This window comes from Prionailurus viverrinus, chromosome A1, assembly GCF_022837055.1.
Source record: "Prionailurus viverrinus isolate Anna chromosome A1, UM_Priviv_1.0, whole genome shotgun sequence".
In the NCBI taxonomy this organism is placed as follows: domain Eukaryota; kingdom Metazoa; phylum Chordata; class Mammalia; order Carnivora; family Felidae; genus Prionailurus; species Prionailurus viverrinus.
In genome coordinates, this window is record NC_062561.1 from 84,939,140 (window position 1) to 84,946,698 (window position 7,559).

The following is a 7,559-nucleotide window of genomic DNA, read 5'->3' on the forward strand; positions in this document are numbered from 1 at the left end:
GTTTTATGGAAGTGTTGAATAACTCAGTGTACACCTAAAACTAATATTGCACTGTATATTAACAAACTGGAATTTAAATAAAAACTATAAAAACTGGACCATGAACACAGCAATCATGATAAAGATTAAAGTAAATCTTAATTATAAAAAGATGTTCTTGACAGGTATCACAAAAGCAAACAATTTGTAAGTTTCTAGAGTTGTTTCCCTATTGCTGCATGAGTGAACTAAAAGAGCCCTATGAGAAGAAACAACTAAGGACTGACAGTTCTGGGTGATGGAATACACCACCACAGGAGCCTATAAGTCTAATCAAATAAGATGCCTTGAGAAGGGGGGGAGTGTATCCCAATCCCAAGTCCTGCTTAAATGGAGATGCACATTTAACGTTTACTAAGTGCACCTGACAGGTGAAGGATTAGATGCTGGAAAGCAGGATACAATTTTCTGACCATGCAGGTGCCCTGGCAATGATGAGTCCCCTATAAAGAAGAATATTTCCCTTAAGTTATCTGGAGGAGACATTTTAATCATTCCCAAAAATGTGCTGTATCTCTAGTTATGCACCTGAAACCAACTTTGAACACGTGTGAAGGCTGCTGAAAGCTCTTAAACCATCAGGGGTACATTGGGCAATCTGACATGGTGTTCTATTAATCTGAGATTAGTGTTATTGAAAGACTTTTTATTTGTTGTTCTCTTCCACATCTTCACGCTCCTTCTGGATTACAGGCATAAGCCCACTGATCTAGTCACCTGTCACTCGGCCTTTGTCCACATAATGAAACTCTTCACTGTACTGTTTTTGTTATTTACAGATCTGTTAGAAACACTTAACTTTATGAATGATTTCAAATGTAAGGCTTTATTCTGTATTAAGAGAGTAATGGAGGGCCTCTCCATGAGCATGTTCTGGGCCATCATCATCAGACCCAGGACCTCCTGGATGGCCAGGTTTAAACATCAATGCACAAGGAATATTTTTCAATTTTTTTTATCATCTTATGTTTTCTCAGTTCATCTATCAGTAGTAACTGCATCATCTGTGCTATTACTTCTTCTAATGAGACCCAGAGTAATCTACTGGATGTCAGTAAATAATACTCAATTTCCCCCATAAACTCCATCATCAGGAGACTGCTTCTCACTTTGACATTATATAGGGATATTTTCTTATAGGAGTCATGCTGCTCTCAAGTGCATATATGATGATTCTCTTGTCCAGACATCAGAGGTGGTGTCAACACCTTCACAGCACCAGCCTGTTCTCAAGAGTCTCCCCAGAGAGAAAGGCCACCCAGACTGTCCTTTTTTGTGTGAGTTCCTTTGTGTCATGTGCTGGGTGACTGTCATCATCTCCTACACAATTCTGTTATGGATATATGACCTAGTCATTCTGGATTTCCAGATGCTTGTTACCAATTTCTATGCCACTGTCAGTGTGTTGATGGTAATTTGTTCTGATAAAATGATAAAAATGTGTTTCAAGAGTGTGTCACCACACTTTGTTAAGGTTTTTATTTAAATTCCAGTTAGTTACCATACAATATATTATTAGTTTCAGGTGCCATTCAACACTTCCATATATCACCTGATATGAATCACAACAGGTGCACTTATTAATCTCTATAGGTCACTTAACCAATTTCTCCATCTGCATTCCCTCTGGTAGCCATCAGCATGTTGTCAAAGTTAAGAATCTGTTTCTCTCCTTTTTCCTTTCTGCTTGTTTAGTGAATTCCACATAAGAGTGAGATCATATGGCATTTGTCTTTCTCTACTGACTTCGCTTAGCATAATACACTCTAGCCTCACCCACATCATTGCAAATGACAAGATTTCATTCTCTCTGATGGCTGAGTAGTGTTCCATTGTATATATATACCATATCTATCTATCTATCTATCTATCTATCATCTATCTATCTATCTATTTATCTATCTATATAACCATTTCATCAGTCGATGGACACTTGGGAATTTTCCAGAATTTGGCTAGTGTAGATAATGCTGTTGTAAACATCAGAGTGCATGCATCCCTTTCAATTAGTATTTTTGTATTCTTTGGATATTTCCTTTTATTTTGTGTTACACAGCTTAACGAACACTTCTGGTTAGTATTTTTATTTATCTATTTTGGTTGCAATGCATTTCTGATGTGTAACATCCTTGTCTAGTTTTGAAATTAGAAACTTATGATTTCTTTTATTATTATTATTGTTATTATTATCATCATATACTCTAGTACAACAATTAAGTGGTTTTTTTCTTCTTATCCCGATCTTTGTATATCTGTAATGACTACTGCATTTTCCATGAATGTCCAGTCTTTAATGTCCTTGGTTTCGATATTTCTGCTCAATATTCTATTTTTCCTTCCATCACCTCAGAATCATTCAATGTTTAGCTGAAATAGTATATATTATTTTATTTTATTTTTATTTTTTATTATTATTTTATACCATTTTATACAATTTTATTATTATTTTATACCATTTTATTTTTCAATGGTTATTGAAAATTAATCTATCTAATAATATTAGGCTCCCTTCCCAATATTCTTCACAAGGGTATAGATTCTCTTTCTGCTTCTTTTGATTTCCTTTTTGTACCATTGTCTTTACTTAAATATTTTGAACATATTACATAGATCTGTATTATGTGACATGTAATTTCTTTGGACTCCTTATTCATTAGCTTATGTATTTGTGTGTATCACTGTTTCTAATATGGTTGTAAAATTTGGGACATATCATGTTTTGGATGTCTCCAGTCTCTTTCTTTCTTTATTCCACTCACACTGGGGGCAAGCTGGACATTGCACACAGGTTCAATCTCCTTGTGGTCAGCTAGGATCTGGATAGAAAAATGGCTACTTACTCTTACTGCTTACTCTTCTAGAGCCTTCTCTTGACTTTCTTCAGACCCTGGAACGTTTTTATATTTACTTATCAACTTTGTTAGCTAACTTTAAGGATTAAGGATTTTAAAGATTATTTTAACCTTTGAGTACTTTTAGTTAGCTGCACTAATGGAATTTTGGAAATACCAAAATCACAAACCTCCAGATTGTAAACATAGAGAAAACATTTCATATAGATATTTTGTGGCAAGAAGCAGTATCTTATAAAAATTTCTCCTTGAAGTATTTCAACCATGTCTTCCATCTTTTAAGTTAGCATATCACAATATAATTTTTAGAACGTGAGTATTTTAATAACATCTGAAAGTATTTTCACGTTTTGCACAAATTTGTGATGCACTAATCATTCACTATTAATGGAGTGTGTCTTTGTGTCACAATGCATTACTGTTTTTCTGTATCATTAAATTACTCTTGGTAGAGCTTGTTTTGTGTAATCAAGTTGTTTTGCTGCACTTAGTATGGTTTCTTAGTACATCTTTGTAGATGTAATTTCACTTTGGATTTTATATCTAGTAGTTATGCAAAAATATCTTATTTGAAATATGCATTTAGGGAGATGCTACTTTGTCACAATGAGTCTGGAGTTCTTTCTTGTATAGTAAGAGAGTGGATGCAGAATTGAATACAAGAGAGGCTAATGTCTAGGAGGAGACAAGAGCCCCAAACATGAGTTTAGTCTATGTGTTTATTAAGCTCACAAGATATTACACACATGGTGAACATGAAGAAAACAATCAGTAATCATTAACTTGTGTAAGGAACAAAGGGTCTGGGGGCAAGTGGTGTTTGTGATCAAGGTACATTAGCACCATGGAAAGTAGTTTCCTGTAGGTGATATACCAAGTTACTTGTGATCTGATTACAATATCTTGCCACCTAGTCTCAGGCACTTTTGCCCCGTGGTGGCAGCTTTCCATCCTAAGCTTTATTCTAACCCATTTATGTAAGTAGAACCTATTTCCCCACACTACTTGTTGATTTTACTTATAGTTTCTGTTGTCATTTCACAGAGCCCAAAGAATATGACATGTAAGATTTCTGCTTTCATATATTTTATGAATTTTAAGCCTTAATGTGTGCCATTTAAATTAATATTCTCTGGCTTGTGTTTCCCTGGCAACCTCTCTTTACTCATCAACAATGATTTCAATTTCTCTGTCTCCTGGGATACTCAAATTGTCTGATGATGGTATCTAACACTTGTAAAGAGTGTATTTGTTTGCTATAATTACTAAACACTTTATTACAATGATGGTTTTATTGTCAACTATAACTGTAAGTGTCTTAGTGTCTGTCTTACATGATTTTATTTTATATATTAAACTCACTTGAATTATATCTATATGTGTATAAGGTTTGGATATTGCCTAACTTATATGTGTAATTGTTTCATTAACTTTTCACATCTCAATGACATTCTTTATTCATGTCATTTTATATGTCTTTATTCAAATTATCTTTTTCTTCTAATTATTGCTGCAAAAGAGAAGGTTGGGTTAGACTCTAGTGTTGATAACTCCAAAATCAAATGACACATTTCCTTATTTGTTTGGATTGTTTGGATTTGTCTCACACAATAAATATTAGTAGTAAATACAGCAGTGGTAGTGATACTTATTTTCTTAAATCAGAAGAACATGTGAGAGTGCTCTTCATAGTTTCCCTGAAATCTCATTCTTTTACATTATTATTCCTTATTTTTCCACCTCAATTGGTAAATACATAAAAAATTAAATACTACAAACTCAGTTTAAATTCTTAAATATGTAAGTACATGTCATTTGACTAAACTCAAGAGGGCATATACTATATGAATACACCTCTAATAAGTAAAGAGATGAAAGAAATATTTCCATACACAAAAAATACCGATTCATATGCATTTCTTCTTAAATTTATGAAACATTTAATTAAAAGTTTAAAAAATACCAGTTCTTTACAAACCCTTCCAAAATATAGAAGGAACTGGGAATTGACCATATCATTTACTAATTCATTTTATGAGACCTGTTATTACCCAGAAAAGAGAGCCAGATAAAACCACCATAAGTAAACTAAAGACCATGATCTTTCATATACATAGACACAAATTATTAAAAAATGTGCAAATTGAATCCAAAAACATAAAATTAATTACATACATTAAGTAATGTATCACGGATTTTTACTCCTGTAACCAATATTGCATTGAATGTTAACTAAGTAAAATTTAAACAAAAGGATAATTACATACAATAAACAAGTAGGATTATCTTTTAAACACAAATTTTCTTTAACAGTCCCAAGTCAATCAATGTAATGCACCATATTGATAAATTATAAAATTAAGTTATTTCCATAAATATGAAAAACACTTGAAACAAAAACCCAATCATTATAAAACCCTCAGAGGGAACTAAGAAGGTGCATAGTAGGAGGACCCTAAGTTAGTCTTGTCCCTCAAATACAACTAGATAACCATCAAATAATTCTGAATACCCATACAATTTACCTGAGGATTGACAGAAGAAAGAGCCCAACCGGAGGGACAGATGATACCACATCAGGAAGTGCAGAGTTATGGCTTGGGGGAGAAACAGATCACAGGTGCTGCAGAAGAAAGGGAACCCTGGTAGCAGAGAAAGGAGAGAGAGCGATGCAAAAAATTGCATGTTTCTCTGGGAACACAGGAACTAGCTGGCACAATTTTCCTCCTCTTCAGCAATAACACAGAGCCACTGACAGGAGTCAATGCAGCACACTCACTGGCTGCCTAATGTGCATACTCCAAGTTGCAAAACACAGCATTCTGGAGGTACTGCCCATTTCAACCAAGCTTGCCACAGTCCCATCATGGTGGGGCCCTCCCAGAAGCTGAAACCTCTACCCACACAACGTCTCCCAGAGAGTTCTGCAGGGATTCTAGTGGATATTCTGCAGCTCTACTGGAGGTAGTATCAGGTCTTATTAAACAAGAAGACAAGAGCATAGCTTGTTAAAACTTCAAGTAAAAACTTGAAGTCAACCACAAACATATATGGAAATACCACAAATACATGGAAGTTAAACACCATGCTAATAAATAATGGCATGGTCTACCAGGAAATCAAATAAATAAGTAAATAAGTACAGGGAAACAAATGAAAATGAAAATTCAATGATCCAAAATCTTTGATATGCAGCAAAAGAAGTCCTATGAGGGAAGTAAATAGCAAAACAGGAGTACCTTAAGAAATAAGAAAACTCTCAAATAACCTAACTTTATACCTAAAAGAGTTAAGAAAAGAACAATAAATGAGGGGCACCTGGGTGGCTCAGTTGGTTGGGTGTCTGACTTCAGCTCAGGTCATAATCTTGCAGTCCACGGGTTCGAGCCCCACATGGGACTCTGTGTTGACAGCTTGGAGCCTGGAACCTGCTTCAGATTCTGTGTCTCCCTCTCTCTCCACCCCTCCCCTGCTCACACACACACACTCTCTCTCTCAAAAATAAAAATTAAGAATAAATGAAAACTAAAGAAAGCAGAAGGCAGGAAATAATGATGCTTAGACCAAAAATAAATGATACAGAAATTTTAAAAAATAGAACACATGAATGAAACCAAAAATGTGCTCTTTGAAAAAAATTGCTAAATTGATAAGCACCTATCCAGAATTATAAAAAATAAAAGACAAGACCCAAATAAGTAAAATAAAAAATGAGAGAGGAGAAATAACAACAAACACCATCAAAATAGAAACAGAATATTACAAAAAATTATATTCCAGCAAATTGGATATTCTCAAAGAAATGGATCAATTCCTGGAAGTATGTAAACTACAGAAGCTGAAACAGGAGGAAATAGATAACTTGAAAAGACTAATAACCAGAAATGTAAGTGAATGAATAATTAAAAAAAAAAAACTACAGAAAACAAAACTACAGGGCCAAATGTTTTCAAAGAGGAATTCTACTAAACATTGAAAGAAGAGTTACTCCCTATTCTTCTAAAATTCTTCCAAAAACTAGAAAAGGGAGGAAAACTTCTAAATTAATTCTATGAGTCCAGAATTACCCATGATACTAAAACCTGATAATGACTGCACTCAAAAAGAAAACTACAGGTCAACATCCTTGATGAACACGGATACAAAAATTCTCAACCAAATCCTAGCAATACTAATCCAACAGCACATTAAAAAACGTCATTCACCATGATCAAGTGGGATTTTTCCCCCCTGGGCTGTGAATGTGATTCAATATTCAGAAATCAATCAATGTGATGATACACCATATTCATAAAAGAAAGAATAAGAACCATTTGATCCTCTAAATAGATGTAGAAAAAGCATTTAACAAAGTAGAATATGCATTCATGATAAAAACCCTCCACAAAGTAAGGTTAGAGGGAATATACTTCAACATCATGAAGGTCATATATGATAAACCCACAACTATTTTCACCCTCAATAGGGTAAAACTGAGAGCTTTTCCTCTATGGTCAAAAACAAGATAAGGATGTCCACTTTTACTACTGCAATTTCCTGAAATTCCTAGCGACAGCAATCAGAAAACACATAGAAATAAGTGGCATCCAAATCGACAAAGAAGTCACACTTTCCCTATTTGAAAATGACATGGTACTCTACATAGAAAACCCAAAAGACTCTACCAAA

At 34.2% G+C, this 7,559-nt stretch overlaps 1 pseudogene; it reads left to right on the top strand.

Annotated features, from left to right (window-relative positions):
* The window catches only part of LOC125163847 (vomeronasal type-1 receptor 90-like), a 35,666-nt pseudogene extending 34,141 nt beyond the window's left edge, over positions 1-1,525 (top strand).
* Positions 1,526-7,559: the final 6,034 nt, after the last annotated feature.